The 19,235-nt window shown below is 42.7% G+C and overlaps 1 pseudogene; it reads right to left on the bottom strand.

The window, feature by feature from the left end:
* LOC137534598 (serine/threonine-protein kinase TAO3-like) overlaps nt 1–19,235 on the bottom strand; it is a 288,974-nt pseudogene that overhangs the window by 250,169 nt on the left and 19,570 nt on the right.

Raw genomic sequence — 19,235 nt, forward strand, 5'->3', positions numbered from 1 at the left:
CAAATGTGGAGGGGGACTGCACTGACTAAGGGCCCTTTTCCACTAGCAATCGCAATCACAAAACCAGCGATTGCGATTCTTCATTAATTTTGTTATGCGATTGCGATTTTTTATTTGCATTGCATTATCCCTCTTAAAATCGCTCCAGAAAGCAGCTGGGATTTGCGATTTGCAAATTGAATCACTGTAGTGGAAAATACTTCTCATGATTTCTATTACAAAAGTAGCAACCCTAGCGATTTATGATTTTGCAATTCAGTTGTATAGTGGAAAACGACCCTAAGGGAGGACATCAGAGCACGGAGGGAATCCTCAATAGAATCCCGAGGCTTCCCTCTGTTTAGCTAAATATCTCTTTTTGAACCAGAGCTTCGGCCTGGGTTCCCTTTAAAGAGAACCTGAACTCAGAAGGATATGGAGGCTGAGCAAGTATGGGATCCTTGGATGTGGAGATTCCCCTTAGGCCAACCGGATTTAAATTGATCTACCTTTTAATGCTTGCCACAGGTTTCTTCTCTCTATATGGACATGTGTTTTGCCAAGATGCAACATATTCATTTGAGTGCCAACCTTTATCTGTAATGTTACATCCTTATCTGTGATACTCTGTCATCATTTTCTTTTACACAATGCACATTGCCTGGCTGTCCAGCTGATCCCCTGCCTCCAATCCTTTTAGCCCTGAACAAGCATGTATACATTTCTGACAAAAATCTGACAAGATTAGCTGCATGCTTGTTTCAGGTGTTTGACCCAGATCAGCTGGTTTTGTTTAAAAGGTAATAAATATAGCAGCCTCCATATCCCTTTCGCCTCAGGTTCCCTTTGAGACGATCTTAGGCTAGAACACAAAGTTAAAATGCTCAAGAAAAAGGCAAGCAAAATCCATTGCACCTCTGCAGCTACCACATAACTAGAAGGAGAAGTTGCAGAATAGAACTTCTTCAAAGTTGTTTTGGACTAAGGGCGCTTTTCCAAAAGCTGCAATCCACTTTAGAAAGAGGATCACAGCTGTTTTGCAGATTGCAAGAGCACTGCAATTTACATGTAAATCCCACCTCCCACTAGTGCCCTCCATTTCCTCCCCACGCGCAATTGCTGTTCCCGATGGCTATACAACGCCATCGTAGTTAGTGTAAAAAGAAGCTTGCCATTGTACTTGCTAGTGGAAAAGGGCACTAAGGTTTGGTTCACACTACAAGAGCTTTTCTAAGCGATTTGTGATTTTAAAAGCTCTTGCTAATGTAATGCTGTGTGTGTTCTCACCTGAATGATGTTATTTTATAAAAATCACCCATAGAATTGCATTAGCAAGAGCTTTTCAAATGACTAGCACTTAAAAAGTGCTTGTAGTGTGAATCAGCCCCTAAGCTTCCTTCACGCGGGAGGCTGATGGCCACGAATTCATAGCGTATCAGCTACTCCCATAAACTGTCTGGGCGTTTGCTAGCATTCAGCATAGGCGCTGGGGAAACTGTTACTGTATTGAGTCACATCTGAGCTCAGATGTGATGTCATGTTTTTTTTTTTTACTGCTGAGTAACCCCACTGTGTGACAAATGCGGACATTACACTGCATTACATAACAGCTGAAATGTGCTTGTGGTAGGTGGCCGGGAGGTTAAAATTTTCTAAAAAAAAAAATCACACCGTACAGCCATGCACCTGAAAGAGGCCCAAGAGCAGCTCCAGAGCCTCCTAGAGCTAGCTCTGTGGTCAGTGATATGGCTGGATAGTGCACTGGTTAAGAGCCCTGCCTCGGACAAGGATGAGGGGTTGAAATCTGGCTGAAGCAAGCACCTATTCAGTAAGGAGTCCTTGGACAAGACTCCCTAACACTGCAGAGTGGCCTACTGAGCACGCCCTTAATGGCTGAAGCTCAAACACCGAGTCCGACAGAAGAAAAGCGTTATACAAATGTTAACCTTATTAGTATTACTCTTTGGTATGTACATTTGTCATTTGAACAACATTTATTTATTGCTCAAGACTTGGGTATGAGGTTACCACTTAAAAGGTATATATAAAAAAAAAGTATAATAATCCTGTACTATAGAGTCCTGCTAACTCTGCTTTGAACTATATCTGCTAGAGGTAAAATCATTTTTGAACTCTTTTTTTTGAAACGAGTACCTGTAGTCCCCACATTTGAGTTGCCATTTTTATTTCTGTAGATCCGATGGTGTTACAGATCTTTAAATGGGCTGGGGTTGAACACCTGTATATACACTTGATTCTAGCCCTTGAGTAAGTTCAATCTACTGTATATACACACCTTTAATATTCACTGCACTTTCGAATTATTTCTAACAGTCTGTTTTCCAAACGAACACATCATTTTGAGGTTTATGAAACTTCTTGTGAAAGTGTATTGAAATAGCACATTTTTTTAAGCTCTTCCTACTGCTCGTTGCTCCCAGTGTCTCTCCAGTTCCTCTATAATTATTACTCACAGCGTCCCAGAAGTTTACCGGGGCCATGAAAAAGGGCATTTGAACTGGGCAGATGCGACTTCATGAACTGGAAGGATAGTTAAGCTGGGGTTCCATTAAGTGAATGTACTCTCACCTGCAGTATTTTTTCTTGTAATGGTGATCTCTAAGGATACTAACTAAGGAGAATCTCAAAAAATCAGCTTTGTGTATGTAATAGTCTTCCTTTAAATTTGTTAAAAGTTTATTACCTACTGTATATTCCCAACATTACTTAACTTTCAGCCCTTACTAGACAGAAAATCCCTTACACCACCAGCAACTGACATTTACTTGACCAAATCCAGTCCAGCTCAAAATGGGTTCTAGTGCATTCTAATAAATACTGTATTTTGGAGCTAAATTGTCCAGTATTACAAAATAAGTAGTCCGTCTGAATTCATGCATCAACTTCTGCTTACCTAATTCAATACATGTAATCCCAAGGGACCAAATATCAACGTTGCCTTCATTCTGGCCTTCGTCCATTGCTAAAATAACTTCTGGGGCCATCCTGAAAAGCAGAGCCGGGACAAGGTCCTCCAGCACCCAAGGCTGAGACACCAAAGTGCGCCCCTCCATCCCTCCCACCCCAGCCGTCACACACTGATTGCTATTAGACTAAGAGGCGCCACAGGGCCCACAACCTCCCCAACACCTTAATATCTAGTTATATGGCTTGCAGTCACTGCCATCTATCCCCTTTTCTTATTTCTTTCTGCTTCAAACACAATTAGGAATGACAGCTGAATGAATTCTGCGCCCCCTCCTACACTGCGCCCTGAGGCTGGAGCCTCTCCAGCCTATGCCTCGGCCCGGCCCTGCTGAAAAGCATAGATATTCAGAAAGTTTATTAAAAAAAATAGCAATAAAACAAACAAAAAAACCAAACAAATCTAAAACCATGTATATCTGAGCACTATGATGAAAACTGAAAAATGTGTACACAGGCATATATTTTATATGTCTGTGTACATAAATATTTTATAACTGTCCCAGAGTAAAATGTACTGTAAATAACTTTTTTTCCTATGTAGCTGTCCTTACAGTAAGTCTTTTGTCTGGAAAGTGTACTGGTTAAAGGCTCTGCCTTTGACATGGGAGACCAGGGTTTGAATCCTGGTTAGGGTCATTACCTATTCAGTTAGGAGTGCTTAGGCAAGACTTCCTAACACTGCAGGGTGGGCCACTGACTGTGCCCTTAGCTGTCAGGCACTTTGAGTCAAACTGGAGAAAAGCGCTATACAAATGTTAGGATTATTATTATTAACCGGGCAACCTCTTATTGACAGCTCTGGACTAGTCCATGGGGGGTTTCTTTGCATACCTATGAAATCACCACCGGGAGACTTGGGCGCATGATACAGCCGCTATATGGCTAACCCTGCTCCTGCACAAGTCCTGGCGGTGTTAATTACTATTCCCCCTCCAGGTCCACGTGTATGGTGAGGAATGATGTAATTTGGCTTCCAGCTATTGCTGGCGGCCGAATTACAGTGTTTTAAAAGTAGTTTCAGCTCTGTCTTCTGACAGCGCCGAAGTTACTCACTGTGTGCCACTATGGCCGTAATTCCTATTATGGTCTATGGTGGCACTGACTGCACGCAAATCTCCTGTGCTCTTATTACTGCGCTCGATTTCTGTAGTCACTTCAAAGAATTCCATAAACAGCAGTGGCATAGCACAACTGCCAGAATGTGTGCTGACTTCTCACTTCCATTGCTTGCTGGCTCTGCCCTGCTGGCTATCATATGCTAGTTTAAGGGGTTAATATGCTTTATGGGAGGTGGGAGGGAGCAGCTTTTCACTTTTTTTTGTAAGAAAAAATATTTATTGCTTTAATTGGAGCTTGCAGGGATGTTTCATAAACATTTTCCCTATCAAAATCCATGTTTAAAAAAGCAGTATTACCAAATCTTTGCTGGTAATTGACACAGCCGCTGCCTAAAGCATAAAGCTGTATAGCAATGGCAGGGACCACATGCTTATTTTTACATGAAGTGCAGGACATTGGCATCTAGCACAGCAATAACAAGAACCAGTGCCGCTACACATGTGACTTAAGGTAACATTTTTAATAACAAACCTCTGAAAGTTTTGTCATTTGACGGAGCATCTCCTTATTTGTCCCATAGCTGGTAACTAGCTGCATGATATGCAATATAAAGGTGAAGTGAAGAGCTCCAATATGGGGACATACAGTACATTCTGTATAACATTTGTTTAAGCTTCAATGATCATTACAGACATTTGAAAATGAGTGACATGAAAGTCACACTGGATCAGTATGTAGTTTGCATAATTGTACAGATCTAGTATTAAAAAAAAATGAAATAAAATAAAGGACCAGTGGTCCCCATTGAGTGGAAAGTGATCACAACCTCTTTTGGATTTGTATTGCTCTTCTAGGTCTCCCAGCAGGGGCTACTTGCCCACAACATTGTACACAGTGTAGTGGGAGGGTGTGACCCACTACCAGGCACTTGTCTAAATGTCTGCAGCTAGGACCTTGCTGGTTTCTCTAATTCCCGCTCACAGACCAAAATGATGGGACATTTGAATGCAGGATTTGTTTTCCTGTGGGAGCTTGTACCAACTGGAACTGGGAAAGGCAATGCAGTCCTAGCTCTGAACATCTATATGGGAGGGGAGGAGACCCTGAAGACACCTTAACCACTTCAGCCTTCAGTCGTTTTCACCTTATGCATCCGAGCAATGTTCACCTCCCATTCATTAGCCTATAACTTTATCACTACTTATCACAATGAACTGATCTATATCTTGTTTTTTCCGCCACCAATTAGACTTTCTTTGGGTGGTACATTTTGCGAAGAGCCACTTTACAGTAAATGCATTTTAACAGGAAGAATAAGAAAAAAAACTGAAAAAATTCATTATTTCTCAGTTTTCAGGCATTATAGTTTTAAAATAATACATGCCTCCATAATTAAAACTCACGTATTGTATTTGCCCATATGTCCCGGTTATTACACCATTAAAATTATGTCCCTATCACAATATATGGCGACAATATTTTATTTGGAAATAAAGGTGCATTTTTTTTTCCGTTTTGCATCTATCACTATTTACAAGTTTAAAGAGGATCTGTAACATCAAAACATCCCCTGGGGGGTACTCACCTCGGGTGGAGGAAGCCTCCGGATCCTAATGAGGCTTCCCACGCCGTCCTCTGTCCCACGGGGGTCTCGCTGCAGCCCTCCGTACAAGATGACTTCATTATTTACCTTCCCGGCTCCTGCGCAGGCGCTCTGACAGCTGTCGGCTCCGAACTACACGGAAATACCCGATCGCCGTCGGGTCTGCTCTACTGCGCAGGCGCAAGTTTCCGGCGCCTGCGCAGTAGAGCGGACCCGACTGAGATCGGGTATTTCCATGTAGTTCGGAGCGGAAAGCAGCCACAGCGCTCCCGCTGGAGCCAGCAAAGGTAAATATTGATTTTACAGTCGGGCCTGTCACCGGCTGTTCGGAGGGCTGCAGCGAGACCCCCGTGGGACAGAGGACAGCGTGGGAAGCCTCATTAGGATCCCGAGGCTTCCCCCACCCGAGGTGAGTACCCCCCAGGGGATCTTTTTGAGGTTACAGAGTCTCTTTAAAATAAAAAAAAAAATATGGAAATATTTCATCTTTACATTGATATTTAAAAAGTTTAGACCCTTAGGTAAATATGTACGTTTTTTTTTATTGTAATTTTTTTTTTTATATTAAACATTTTATTTGGGTATCTTTTGGGAGGGTGGGATGTAAACAGTACTTTCTTAATGTAAATGTGTGTTGAGTTTTATTTTTTTTACTTTTTGTTGTAGTTTTACTTTTTGGCCACAAGATGGCGGCCATGAGTTTGTTTACATGACGTCACTAAGCGTAACATAGGCTTAGAGAGACGCATGGGGCACGCAACAGCCAGAAAAAGCGAAGCTTCCGAGAGAAGCTGTTGCTTTTTCTGCGGGGGAGAGGAATCAGTGATCGGGCACCATAGCCCGATTCACTGATTGCCCGGCCTACGAACCACGGGTCGGGAGCGCGCGGACGCGCACATGGCCTCCTGGGCATAGCTAGTACGTCCAGGAGGCCAAAATAGTTAAAGAGGATCTGTACTCTAAAATTCTTACAATAAAAAGCATACCATTCTATTAATTATGTTCTCCTGGGCCCCTCTGTGCTGTTTCTGCCACTCCCTGCTGCAATCCTGGCTTGTAATTGCCAGTTTTAGGCAGTGTTTACAAACAAAAGACATAGCATGTGATAGGCTGAGAGGAGCTCACACAGAGCTGCAGGGGGCCTGGAGAGAGTGTGTATAGCTTCTATCATATCACAAGCAGAGCTGCACATTCCAGCCTGAGTGCCTGAGCCCGACAAAGCTGTCAGAGGAAAGAGGATTAGATTATATAACAGAGATAATACAGCCACTGTGCAACTAGGAAAGGCTGCAGTAAGACAGACCACATTAGAACAGGTATAGGAACTTACAGGATAGAAGAAATAAGATTGAACATTTTGTTACAGAGGCTCTTTAAGCACATTACACTTTTCTAGAATACTACAATCCACACCCATGACTTAATTTCATGCTAGTGAATGATAAGTTGGTGTACAGATAGTAAAGTCTTGCCCTATGAAAATAAGGGTTTATGCAGTAACTCTACCAGATCTTCAACCCAGCTAAAGTTAGCTCTCTACAACAAAAGAACTTTTGGAATAATGAGGAGTCAGTCTTAAAAAGAATCTGTATTGTTAAAATCGCTCAAAAGTAAACATACCAGTGCGTTAGGGGACATCTCCTATTACCCTGTCACAATTTCGCCGCTCCTCGCCGCATTAAAAGTGGTTAAAAACAGTTTTAAAAAGTTTGTTTGTAAACAAACAAAATGGCCACCAAAACAGGAAGTAGGTTGATGTACAGTATGTCCACTCATAGAAAAATACATCCATACACAAGCAGGCTGTATACACCCATCCTTTTGAATCTCAAAAGATCATTTGTGTGTTTTTCCCCCTGTTCTCATGCACTGAAGTTTCAGGCTGCTCTTTTCTTCCTGCAAACAGCTTTGCCCTTGTTTGTAATTCCTCAGTATGTGAAAGCCCAGCCAGCTCAGAGGACGATTTATCCAGCTTGTAAAAGATAAGAGAGAAGAGAGAAGCTGCTCTAATCTTAAATATCACACAGGCAGTGTGCAGAGAGAGGCCGGGAAGGGGGAGTTCATAGCAGAACCACAACACTGAAGAACTTGGCAGCCTTCCAGACACAGGCTGACAAGTCTGACAAGAGAGAGATAAGTTGATTAATTACAGAGACTGTGATAGTAGAAAGTGCTGCAGTAAGCCAGAACAGATTAGAATAGCTTTTGGAACTTGTAGGATGATAAAAAACAGGATGCAATTTTTGTTACGGAGTCTCTTTAAGTCCAGCGACTTTAACATAAGCTGGACTTCATTTTCTGTGATCTATGCTCAGACTGAAACAGTTTGTGATACTCAGAGTTAAGGTGCGTACACACATCGGATTTTTCCAAACGACCGGTCGTTTGGACGTCAAATCGGGCGTGTGTACAGTCGTGTGTACGGTCGTTCAGCTAATAAGACTGGTTTTGCCGAATCGGTCAAATCCAGTATTATCAGCTGCACAACGTTTGTACGCGCCCGATTTGACATCCAAACGACCGGTCGTTTAGACAAATCCGACGTGTGTACGCACCTTATATGCAAATCTGTAGTGGAAAAAAAAAAAAAAAAAGGGTCAAGATACTTCCTATGGAGAGGAAAGACTCAGGATCCTAAAGAGCCTTACCATAACTCCCTCAGTGCCCTGGTTCCAGCATGGTCACTTCCATTTGAATTTGCCTCCTCTGATTTCTTGGAAGGCTTTGGGAGCACTTGTGTGCCCGAGTGCCCTTGAAGACAGACGGCTCCTTATTACGCAAGTGTGCTCACCCCTGTACTGTATGGGACAGCCAGCCCACGAGTGCTCGCAAAGACTTCCGAGAACACTCTAATTGCTCTCACGGGGGTGACAGTGCTGTAAAGGAGAGGACTGAGAGGCTACAGGGAAAGTTCAATAGGATCCAGAGCCTTCCATCTCCATAGGTAAGTGTCTCACTTTTGTCACTACAGTTTGTTTGTTTACTTTTCAACCCTTTTTATCTCGGTCTAGGAATTGCAACATGTGTTAGGCCCAGTGCACACCGAGCGGTTTTAGGAGCGATCCACCAACCGCATCAGTCAGAGAAAATGCTTGGCTAATGTATTTCAATGGGATGGTGCACACCAGCGGTTTGAGGTTTTTAGCAAACTGCAAACGTGCCTCCTGCTGCATGTTTGCGGTTTGCAGAAGCCTTTCTGCCTCAATGTAAAGTATAGGAAAAACGCAAACCGCTCTGAAAAACGCTAGATCAGAGCGGTTTTCCAGGCGTTTTTGTTACAGAAGCTGTTCAGTAACAGCTTTTACTGTAACAATATTTGTAATCTGCTACACAAAAATGCTCCCAAAAACGCTAGGCATGTTTAGAAAACGTCTCTAAACATGCCTAGAATCGCTCTGAAATCAGCTCCAAAAACCGCTAGCGTTTTGAGGATCTGCTAGCGGTTTTGGTGTGCACTGGGCCTCACAGGAATTTTAAGAAGCTCAGAATTTTAGAAATAGTAACTCTGAACAGTTTGTTTGTGGGGATGGCTACCTGTGTGTATTAAGAGTTAACTGCTTAGTGATCACTGCCCCAGTAAGGCTGGAGTCACAAATAAGGGCCCTTATTCAATTCACTCGCTCTCCTAAGTTTACTCCTAGATGATAATTTCACACCACATCAATGAAATGCCTTTTAAACCCCCAGGAAACAAGAAAATACTCATAACTTTGACAGTTTTTTCTTCTCACCTACTTTTTGGTACTTTTTCAATTGCCGAGTGCTGAAATATTATTTTAAACAGAAGATAAACATCATCTCCCAGGAGAAATCTTGGGAGAAAAGGTGAACTGAATAAGGGCCAACATGTCTACAGTTCTGTTCCAGTCCTGTCAGTTTCCATCAGTTTTGTATGACTTTTCTATGGCTGGGTTCACACATACAATGTGTACAGTTCAATCCCTTTCATGCAAAACTGACAGGACTGGAACAAAACTGTATACCTTTTATGTGTGAGCCCAGCCTGATACCCTCAGTCATTTTCAGCAGGGTTGGGCAATGCTGTACACACAATAGATTTATGTGAGAGTATCTTTAGATGGCTGTCCAACAAGCTGGAAGTAATGGTGTGTACACCATCAGATAAAAATCTTTGCAAGACTATGTGCACAAAGATGCTGTACACATTCAAAAGATCAGTATCTGCAAAAGATCTGTTTTTGCAAAAGATCAGTTCCTGCAAAAGATCAGTTCCTGCAAAAGATCAGTTCCTGCAAAAGATCAGTTCCTGCAAAAGATCAGTTCCTGCACAATGCATTCATAGTCTATGATATCTGCAGATCCTCATACACACCTTGTTTAACAGACATTCATCTGCAGATCAGATCCACAAGGATGGATCTTCAGATCTGCAGATGATTGTCTGATCTGCAGATGAATGTCTGTTAAACAAGGTGTGTATGAGGATCTGCAGGTATCATAGACTATGAATGCATTTTGCTGGAACTGATCTTTTGCAGGAACTGATCTTTTGCAGACACTGATCTTTTGCATGTGTATAGCATCTTTGTGTACATCATCTTGCAAAGATTTTTATCTGATGGGGAGTTCAGCACAAAAGAATAGACTGTGTAGAGTATGGCTCTCATACTACATGGAAGGGGGTAAATTGGTCTGTGATCTTTCATTAATCATTCAAGTGTGTACACACCATAAGGGTGCAGGGATAGAGGATAGAGTAAGTTCTCAGCGCAACTCATGCTGTATTCTTGGCACAAATTAAATTCAGAAGCCTGATGACCAAGCTAAAATACAAAGTTACAAATGTTATTTTCTGTCTCCCTAATGCACCAAGCATATGCATGTGCATCACTAGAATCACTAGCAATAGTCCCTGAACCCCTGTAAAATAAAAATAGAAAGTATTCTCTTACAGTGGAGAGAAATATTTCAGGACATCATCTTATGTATCTTACCAGTATGGTATCCCCACAAACGAGTTGGCAGGTGAGGCTATCTCGGCAGATCCAAAGTCTGCTAACTTTACCTGACCGGGCTCAGTAAGCAAAACATTTCCAGCTTTCACATCTCTACAAATAAAAAAAATAAAACAGTCAAAATAGTCACTTTAGTACCATTTAAGACTTTTCATCGAGAAACTGTAGCAAGGGATTGTGGTACTTTTAACTACTTGAAGATATTTTTGTTTTTGTCTTCTCTTTCGGGACACAAGGTCAACATTTTAAACTTTTAAAAGATTCTAATAATTAAGGTTGTTTTACAGAGATCAGTTTTGTCCTCTTTCTACCCTTTAAGATCTTTCATTGAGGGTCACGAGAGACTAAAACGGCCTTTTCTGATTCAAGGTGATGTATAGGGACAATTTTCACTTCAATCTTTTTATGTTTAGTACAGTTTTCATGTTTTCTATTATGTGAATGAAGGGAAAAAAAAAATCTCAATTGAAAATGAGATACTGTATTTGTTTAGAGCTCCACCTGCTGGTTTGACTAGTAAACTTTGCAATTCTCGTTTCCCTGCACTGTGGTGAACATAAGAGAAATCACACGTTTTTAGCCTGCTTTTCCACTTGCAATCACAACAGCACAGCAATTTACATGTAAATCAAGGTGGTCATTTTCCATTAGCGTGTTTTGTTTTTTTTATAAATCACAATCGTTGGATGCACGATTTTTGGTGCAATCACGCACACAGTTTCTTGATGCAATCGTGGCGAGTGGAAAATATAGGTTGCACAATTTTGCGTGTGATCTTGCTTCCTAGTGGAAAAGCAGTCGTATGACCTAGTTATAAGTAACTAAGTCTGGGGACTGTGCTAATGTTATATTAGGAACTGACAGACTCTCTTCGCCTCATAACATTACAAACTAGCATGTCAAATTCAAAAAAATAAATTCTTACAATCTAAAGTTATTTTTGAAGTAAGCTTCTCATAACACCATTAGATATTTAAACCTTTTCTCATAATTGGTTAGCAAAGGACACATTATACGAGCTCAGCCACATAATAATATTATGCTTTTTCAAAAAAGGAAGAATGCACTCTCTTTAAAATAAGATAGGGGGCCCAGCAGTCTGTACAGCACTCTGCTTCAAGCAGTAGTCTTAGGTGAGTGTGTACGCCGCAGACTATACAGTCTGCACAGTTCTATCCTTCCCATTATATGTTTGCAGAGAGAACTATGGCTGTCGGCTATTACAGCACAAGCGTTCAGTCTCTGGTCAGGCTGGTGAGAAAGCTGGAAGAGGGATGCGGATGTAACAGTGCCAATGAGGTAGGAGAAAGCCTGCTCTCTCTGAAACATGGGCTCATGGTGGGCATGCATTTTCTGGAAGCTCCTACAGAAAGAGAGAAATAGCTACAACAGTGCAACATGAACATGCTATGAGCAATTGTTATAGCCTGTACCCTCCACCTACACACACAAGCCACACTATAAACAAGGATTACAATCACTACTACATACTGACACAAGCTTATCACTAGATGCTATATAATGCCAGCTTGCTTAAACAGAACATCAGCTTCTTTTAGGAAATTGTATCGGAAGTGTAAAAGTTATAACGGTTCAGAACTTCATATGTGACGCCAAACAACCAAAAAATGCAGGATGGAGATAATCGCATTTAGTCGGGAATTTGTGGAGAGCAACTTTAATCTGCCACCAAGGTCAGCCATTTTTAGCATTCCAGAAGGAGAAGATAGTAGCGTAATCAAACTACTCAAAGAGATTGTGACGTTGGTGGCTAAAGAGCTGGATCGTAGAGGAGGGGAAGAACCCAGAGACACCTACTATAACAGAATGGTTAAATAAGATGAAGAGATTTTTCAGGACACCTCATACAATCAGAAGGAAGATTTTTCCCCGAGACTTATGGGGTAAAGGCCTATGTGGGAAAATAACAAAATAACCTAACTGAAGGCAGGAATGAGAGGGAAACACATGGTGTTTACTGCAGGAGAGGTTTAGTGTGAAAGTAGGTGTGTTGTGCTGAATGTAGGAAGAGTGGCACATGCTACAGGCTACATGGTTTGCCTTTTATTGGAGGGTGCTGGGTTGGGGGAGGGGGGGGGGGACAGGACGACGGGGTAACCTAACCACATCATTTACGGTGACTGTTAAACGACTACTGAAGTGTGAAGAAGATGGAGGCTGCCATATTTATTTCCTTTTAAGCAATGCCAGTTGCCTGGCAGCCCTGCTGATCAATTTGTCTGCAGTAGTGTATGAATCAAACCAGAAACAAGCATGTAGCTCATCCGGTCAGATCTGACAATGTCAGAAACACCTGACCTGCATATGCTAGTTCAGGGTCTATGGCTAAAAGTCTAAGAGGTAGATGATCAGCAGGACAAACAGGCAACTGGTAATTTCTTAAAAGGAAATGCAGTAAATATGGAAGCCTCCATATCCCTCTAGCTTCAGTTGTCTTTTAATATGTTGCTCTCAGCCCCTTATTTTGCTCCCTAATGGACTGCGCTTTGTTTAATTTTTGAAATACAAAATAAAAAAGCTTTAATAGAGACAACCAAACAATAATGCAAGTATCACTTAGCATAAGAGGGCTTCAATGAAGCCAGGGATGAATTGATTGGGTATGCTACTTTATGTACACTAAGTTTGAAAAAAATGCATATAATGAGATGAATGTACAGTACATTTATGTACATTTATGTGTTAAAATGGCTGCAAAGAGGTCATTTTATATTTAAAACCATAAAACTAAATCTTGTGTGCCCACATCCATGTAATGTGTAGAGCTGAGTTGAGGAGGACATTTTTCCTCAATGGAAGTAAAATTTCATTTTTAAGCATAGCCTCAGGGTGATAGCTGAAAGACAGTGGGCTCAGCAGCTGCCCTTCCCCCGCCAAGTGCAGAGTGTGGATGGTATCCATGACTATCAGGGCAGAACTGGAATCAGACATTTATAGAGTCCAATCCAATTCAGTATCCCTCCTAAGTTATCTCCTAAGAGATAATTTTAAACAGAAGATGAAAAATGTACGTTTACAATTGGAAAAGCACAAAAATGCAAGTGAAAAAAAAAACTGCTACAATTATTCTGCATATTTTCTTGCTTGCTGGTGGCTTAAAAGAAATTTATTTATAATGTGAAAATATCGCCTAGTAGAAAAAGCCATTCTGGCTTAACCACTTGCCGACCGCACGCTTATACCGTGCGTCGGCAAAGTGGCAGCTGCAGGACCAGCTGCAGGCTGCTTCCTGTCAATTCACGGTGGGGGGCTCCGTGAATAGCCTGCGGGCCGCCGATGGCGGCTCGCAGGCTAAATGTAAACACAAGCGGAAATAATCCGCTTTGTTTACATTGTACGGCGCTGCTGCGCAGCAGCGCCGTAAGGCAGATCGGCGATCCCCGGCCAATCAGCGGCCGGGGATCGCCGCCATGTGACAGAGGACGTCCTGTCACTGGCTGCACAGGACGGATAGCGTCCTGTGCAGCCCGGATCACTGGGGGGACAGGTAGGAGAGGGAGGGGGAGGGAATGTCGCCGCGGAGGGGGGCTTTGAGGTGCCCTCCCCGCAACATGCCACCAGCAGGAGCGATCAGACCCCCCCAGCACATCATCCCCATAGGGGGGAAAAAGGGGGGCGATCTGATCGCTCTGCGTGCCCGCTGATCTGTGCTGGGGGCTGCAGAGCCCACCCAGCACAGATCCCATCAAACAGCGCTGGTCCTTAAAGAGAACCCGAGGTGGGTTTGAAGAATATTATCTGCATACAGAGGCTGGATCTGCCTATACAGCCCAGCCTCTGTTGCTATCCCAAACCCCCCTAAGGTCCCCCTGCACTCTGCAATCCCTCATAAATCACAGCCACGCTGCTGACAAACAGCTTGTCAGAGCTGGCTGTGTTTATCTCTAGTGTCAGTCTGCTGCTCCCCCGCCTCCTGCAGAACTCCAGTCCCCGCCTGCATCCCTTCCCTCCCTGCTGATTGGAGAGAAGGGACGGGGGCAGGGACCAGAGCTATGCAGGAGGCGGGGGAGCAGCTGAAACTGACACTACAGATGTAAACACAGGCTCACAGCACGGCTGTGATTTTTTAGGGATTGCAGAGTGCAGGGGGACCTTAGTGGGGTTTGGGATAGCAACAGAGGCTGGGCTGTATAGGCAGACCCAGCCTCTGTATGCAGATAACATTCTTTAAACACACCTCGGGTTCTCTTTAAGGGGGGGTAAAGGGTGGGTCCTCAAGTGGTTAAACATTTGTAATAATTCTTTGAATGAATATTCCACTTTTAGTAGTTGCCTAGAGACTGTCATTACATACTAAAGATTTTAAAACAGTGTCATGGGCTTTTATCATCAAACCATTTGTAGGGCACAATATATACAGTAGAATCCCTTTACAGTAAACTCCAAGGGACCATGAAAAATAGTTCACTATATAAGAATTTGTCATACATTGTATATTTATAGACGCATTTGCTGGGACCTGAGGACTGAGTTTACAATATCCAGAAGTTTACTATATCAGAGTCTACTATAACGAGATTCTTCTGTATATACCGTAGTCAGTCCCTCAGTTCACACTTGTTTAAAAAACGTATCCGTGGCTCCACTTTTTGGCCCGGATCAAAGTCATGGATACCAATGTTTAAAATAGCGGCCGTCTTCTCACACACAAACTTTAAAAAACAGATCCGTGGGATCAGTTTTGAAAAACTGAAGGAGAGTCCGGATTTTCAGGGTTTTTTTTGTTTTTTTTACGGACCCTGGATACACGGAGGGGTAGTGAAGGGCTACACAAAAACAAATCTCCCTCTACATCTACATAGAGAACTTTTGCACACAAAGCAGAGGCAAAAACGGATCGCCTACTGCCTGCTCCTCCCCTCAACATCATCTCTTATCCAATGAAGAAAGGACATACATTTAAACAGACTGGAAGCGTATGCTACAAAAGGACAACATTTTGAAAAACATCAGTTTTGCATCAGTTTTTTGAAAAAATGATCAGTTTGAAATGGATCTGATCTGCAACTGGACAAGTGTGGACCGATCCCAAGTCCCCAAAGCCTCATAGAAAACCCGTTACCTCCTTCCTCTGATAATTTCCTTGTATCTTTCCAAACTTTGCAGCAATTTTCCAGCAGCCAGGAACGGTACAGCCTCTGATGCCACTAATACACTGCAGTGAAAATGTCACTGTGCTTGCTGTTACATGTTCCTCAAACTATTATTATTGTGCACTACTAATTTAAGTGTAAACAACACTTGAATGTTGCTGCAGACCAGAATATTTTTCAGCTTCAGTTCATAAAATCAGCAACAATGATGAACTTGTAAAAAAAGGGCTATTAAAAAACACTGAGAAGGTACAAGTCTTCCAAAAGCCTTAAATCCGTGACATATAAAGAATTTCTATGACCTGTGTTTACATTTAATTTCATTAAAAGAAAGGTTTGAAATAGAAACTTAGCAGCTACTTCAGGGTGGTTCAGACAGCGGCTAGTTTCCTTGCAGACAAATGCTTTTCTGCTACTGGCCAAAGCGTTTTTTGTGGCGATTAGAGCCCTAGAGGGTAGAATGTAACCACAAAACCACTGACTCCAGAAGCTGCATATGGTGACTGGAGAAACTCTGTTGACTGTGGCGCTTGAGCAATTGATTATAAACAACGTGAGATTAACGCCTCCATTCACGATGCACTGGATACCTAGCGGTTAACACTGGGGTTAAATGGTGGTCATCCGTCTGAACCTGCCCTCTGTCTATTAAACATTGACGTTAGGTAACGCCACTGCATGTCAAACTTTGACAAAAGTGGGGTTACAAGTTCTCAATTCTGATTCCTGTCAACTTGTCTGCAGCTTTTGATACAGTGGATCATGGAATATTAATCCAGTGATTGAAGGAATAATGCAGCCTAAGGGGTCCTGCTCTTAGCTAGCTTCAGCAAGTGTGCCTGGGTACCCACTACTCTAGCCCAGTGCCACTTACTTATGGAATCCCACAGGTTCTGTGCTACAACCATTACCCTTCCAAGTCTACATGCTCCCAGTGATCAAAATGGGTCCAGATTCTTGGCCTAGGATTTCATTGTTACACAGACGACACAAACTGTATCTATCCTTCAAGCCCGACACAAGATCCATCAGTGGAATTACAAAACTCAACCAGTTGATTGAGGCTTAATGCTGAGAAAAAAGAGGTGTTGGAGGTAGGCGTTCCATACATGGATAAAGTCCAAAAGTCTCTCCACTTCAAACTAGCAACTGGGGGAGAAGACTCTGGGCAAAGCCTGGGGGAGATCCTGAATGGAAATCTAACATAGCAGGTATAAGCTGTCATCACATCCTCATTCTTTCCTCTGAGAAATATAGCTAAAATTAAATCTCTTATCCCAGCTGAAGACCTACCTGCTCTAGTTCATACATTGGTATCCTCCTGCCTAGACTACTACAATGCCTTATTCATCAGATCCCCAAATAAAGCTCTGCTCCCCTCAACTACTACAAAATGCAGCAACCAAACTCCTAGCCAACGCCCCCTGCAGCTCACACATCTCCCCAGTACTGCAAACTCTTCACTGGTTGCAAGTGAAATGGAGAACCCATATTTAGATCTGCCTGCTGACATTCAAGGCTCTAAACCACATGGGACCCAAGACTATAGCGGATTTGGGACCAATATGCCCCTCCACACTGCATATAAGACAAATATGGTTATTCCCAGAATCCACTTAACATTTGGTGCACAGGCCTTTTCGGGTGCAGCCACCCACCTCTTTTCCCGAGCCTAGCCAGTAACAGCGCTTCGAGTCCCTAAGGAGAAAAGCACTTTAAAAATACTATTATTATTACACACGCTAGCATTCAGGTGATTTTAATTGCGCCCGAAAGGTGCTCATAGCAGCAGGTAGGATGCAGAACTTACCCTGCAGTTCAGCCATTCACCTGAAGGAAGCCTCAAAAGTGCAACATTTAGCACTTGACCATAAGAACAGAAAAAGTGATGAGAAATGGTATAGCGCAATGCACAACTCACCATTTATGATGATCAATAAAAAAAAATAATGTCCAAATTTTGTCTACATGCTAAAACTGAGGATACAGCAAAAGCCAGACAACATTGATTTTTTTTGTCTTAAGACACAAGAAAGTAATTGAAAAGGACTCCAGCATAATGGCAGCCTTGTTTAGTTTAAATCAGGACGCTAAGAGAGCATTCTACAGTGTATAAATTATATGTTTATATCATAAACCAATGAAAAAAACGTGTTTGTATCAAAACCGCATGTGCCCTAAACATTGCAGTGATCTGCTTCCACTAGAGGGGGTTGCAACCATATCTATCAGTCTATTTCCTATTTAGCTAGCAAGGTATTAAAGTCCTGGGAAAATCCCATCGCGGAATGACAACATTCTGAAAGGAATCTAAATGTGGCGCACTACAAATGCACCAACGATGACACTCCTGCAAATAGTGGCTGAAAATGTCAAAGAAAGGAGCTGCTTTCACAAACATATTTATGTGTTTTTGGAGGATTCACCATGTTTGCCTGACACTAGAAATGTAATCACATTTACAGCGATTTGAGAATTTAAAAAGTCATAATAAAACAGGCTGCATGTGCAAATCACCACATGTATGGGCTCATCACCACAATTTAAATTATTCCATAGGTTGCAAGCCAAAACTCTGCTCTATAGATAATTTAAAGACACAAAGAAAAGCCAGCTTGCCTCTGCGCAGCCACGTGGATAGCCAGCCCGGTTCTGCGCAGCCATGCTCTAAGGCCTAATGCCCACCCCAATCCTACTTGCACTGCGCAGGCGCCGCTCGGCGACACACGTCCTTGATTGCGCAGCTGGGATCACACTACTTATTCATGGTGTGCATGACTAAGGGCATGTTGGGGCATGTCTAGAGGTGTCCCTCTTTCATATCTCAGAAAGTTGGCAGGCATGTTGCCAGGGTTGTACTAGCCAATGCAGTGCAATGCTATGCACCCATAGATGATCACTTGCTTCCTTCTGCTCCAGATCACAAACCAATTCACCCCCCACACACAGAAATTGACATACATGGTTTCAATCTTGAGCAATAAACTGCCCCAAATCTAGAGAAACTCATATGCTGGAAGCCAATAGATGACTGGGAGATTGAAGCAAAGTGACTGTGTATATGTATGAAGAGGAATAAGGCAGCCATACACCTATAGATTGCCACCAAAATAGACCATTAGATAGATCCCGCTCTGATCAAATGTGATCAGAGAGATTGAATACTGTAATCTATTGAAAATCTGTGAAGCCGCCACCAACTGATAAGGGGCCACCATGTCTCCCTCGTATAATGTACTCCCCAATGGGGCATGCAAAGTGTTGGCAGCAGAGGTTACACTCACCTGTCCATCAGCACACTCCTCCTGTGCTCTCATCCATCACTGCTGTGGCCTGGCCATGACCTGGTGGCGTGTATGCTCCATGAACAGCTACATTCCACGAGGTCACTGGACACATGTTCTCTGGGACCCATGGAGAGAGGACACAGGAGCGGCCAACAGGTGAGTGCATGCTCCGCTGCAACACTCTGCTTGGGGGAGCACATTTTAGCAGCATTGATCTTCGGCAGATTGG

This window comes from Hyperolius riggenbachi, chromosome 1 (assembly GCF_040937935.1).
Source record: "Hyperolius riggenbachi isolate aHypRig1 chromosome 1, aHypRig1.pri, whole genome shotgun sequence".
Taxonomy (NCBI): Eukaryota; Metazoa; Chordata; class Amphibia; order Anura; family Hyperoliidae; genus Hyperolius; species Hyperolius riggenbachi.